Source organism: Heterodontus francisci, chromosome 35 (assembly GCF_036365525.1).
Source record: "Heterodontus francisci isolate sHetFra1 chromosome 35, sHetFra1.hap1, whole genome shotgun sequence".
NCBI classification, from domain to species: Eukaryota; Metazoa; Chordata; class Chondrichthyes; order Heterodontiformes; family Heterodontidae; genus Heterodontus; species Heterodontus francisci.
Window position 1 is genome coordinate 19,376,868 of NC_090405.1, and position 2,479 is coordinate 19,379,346.

General features: G+C 42.5%; 1 non-coding gene across 1 annotated transcript; it reads right to left on the reverse strand.

Moving 5' to 3' along the window:
• Nucleotides 1-2,087: 2,087 nt before the first annotated feature.
• On the reverse strand, nucleotides 2,088-2,160 carry trnaf-gaa (transfer RNA phenylalanine (anticodon GAA)). Its single transcript has one exon. It is a non-coding gene; the product is annotated as a tRNA-Phe (tRNA).
• Nucleotides 2,161-2,479: the final 319 nt, after the last annotated feature.

The window sequence follows — 2,479 nt, forward strand, 5'->3', positions numbered from 1 at the left end:
CCTCGATTGTCTCCATTTCCACCGCCCTCGTGGGCAGCGAGTTACAGATCATCACCAATCACTGTGTAAAAAAGTTCTTCCGCACATTCCCCCTGTACCTCCTGTCCAAAACCTTCAATCTGTGTCCCCTAGTCCTTGTACCAATAGTTAACGGGAACAATGTTTCCTTGCCAACTTATTTAAAACTGTCATAGCCTAAAACACATCCATCAATTCCTCCCTCACTCTCGTTTGATACAGTCAGAACAACCCTAGCTTTTCCAACCTAACCTTGTAACTAAAATCCTCCATCCCTGGATCCATTCTGGTGAATTTCCTCTGCATCCTCTCAAGGACCCTCACATTCTTTCTTAAGTGTGGTAAGCAAAACTGGAAGCAACACTCCAATTGGGGCCTAATCAGAGCTTTATAATGGTTCAGCATAACTTCCCGGCTTTGTACTCAATGCCTCTATTTATAAAGCCCAAGATCCCATATGCTTTGCGAACCACTCTCGCAATATGTCTTGCCACCTTCAAAGATTGATGCACATGAACCCCAAGTCCCTCTATTCCAGCACACTCTTTAGAGCTGTGCCATTAAGTATATATTGCCTCTCCTTATTCCTTCTGCCAAAATACATCACCTCACACTTATCACTATTAAATTCCATCTGCCACCTGTCTGCCCATTCTGCTAGCCTATCATTGTCCTGTTGCAGGCAGTTCATATCATCCTCACTGTTTGCCACTCCTCCAAGTTTGTTGTCATCGGGATATTTTGAGATTCTACTCTGTATTCCAAGATCAAAGTCATTTATCTTGAGCAAAAAAAGCAGTGGTTCTAGCACTGACCCTTGGGGAACACCTCTGTCGACTATCCTCCAGTCTGACAAAGAACCATTTCATAAGACTCGCTGTTTTCTGTCCTTAAACCAATTTTCTATCCAATTGGACACTGACCCTCCTATACCACGAACCTCAATTTTGTTAACCGCCCTTTTATGTGGTACCTTGTCAAACGCTTCCTTAAAATCCATATAAACAACATCCACTGCATTCCCTTCATCAACCTGCTCTGTTAGTTCATCAGAAAATGCAGTTAGATTAGTCAAGCATGAACTCCCATTTATAAATCCATGCTCACTCTCCTTAATTAACTCGAACCTCTCCAAGTGACTGTTGATTTTTTACCCTGATTATTCTTTCTAAAACCTTACCCACCGCTGCTGTTAATCTAACTAGCCTGTAGTTACCCAGACTGTCCTTACACCCTTTCTTGAATAAGGGTGTCGCATTTGCCACTGTTTATCCTCTGGCACCTCCCCCGTATCCAGGGAAGATTGGAAGATTATACTGAACCCTTCCGTTATCTGCATCCGCATTTCCTTTCGCAACCTGGGATGTGAGCCATCCGGACCAGGTGATTTATCTACCCGAAGCACAGCCAGCCTTTTTAGTACCTCCCTCTCCTAATTTGTACTCTCTCCATTGACTCTACTTTCTTCATTTCTACTGATATTTTGTCAAATTCCACTTCCTCAGTGATCACTGATGCAAAGTACTCATTAAGTAGATTAACATTGCCCTGCACCTCTAAGCTTATATTATCCTTTTTGTCCCTAATAGGCCCGACTCAACCTCTTACTACCCACTTATCATTTACATGCTGCTCGAAGATTTTTGGGTTTCCTTTCATGTTGACTGTCAGTCTATTCTCATAGAAATAGAGAATAAGCTAAATATAGAAGATATAAGTATTTCCCATCCTTGATGAGGTGGAACTTTTTTATGTTGTGGGTAGTAATGACTTGGCCCACGAGTGTGCTGGAAGCAGAGACAATCAATGATTTGAAAAGGAAATTGGATGGATACTTGAAGGAAAGAAACTTGCAGGAGGAAAGGGATCGAGCTGGTGAGTGGAACTGACTAGATTGCTCCAGGGAGAGCCAGCATGGACGTGATAGGCCAAACGACCACCTTCTGTGCTGCAAATGACTCTGTGTTGTTTCTCAAATTCAATCCACTGGTGTTTGGTAAATAATTTCAAAGTAAATTGTGCAACTGGAAAATCAGAGCCAAGGCAAGGGACGCATAAGGAAGCGCAATTGCTGAAACCCGGGATTGAACCAGGGACCTTTAGATCTTCAGTCTAACGCTCTCCCTACTGAGCTATTTCAGCCCGACATTAATAGTGGCTTGGTGTCCTTATTTTGGAAGAAAATACATACATTCAAGTTTTCCAAAAAATTAAAGAACACAACATGTGAGTAATATTCCCCATTGCTTTCTCAGTACTGATGGATTGTGAAGCGGGAGACAGCCAGAAGTGCCAATGAGCCGCACAGACCCTGAGCTGAGAATGAAATGAGATCAAATTCAATCTTTCATAGTGAGATGCTGCAGAGAGGTAAGAGTCCTGAATCAAAGCGAGATTTGCTCATTTCAAACACTCCCTGTACTCTCTGCTCAAGAAGCCTTAAAAAAGGGAAAAACAGAAT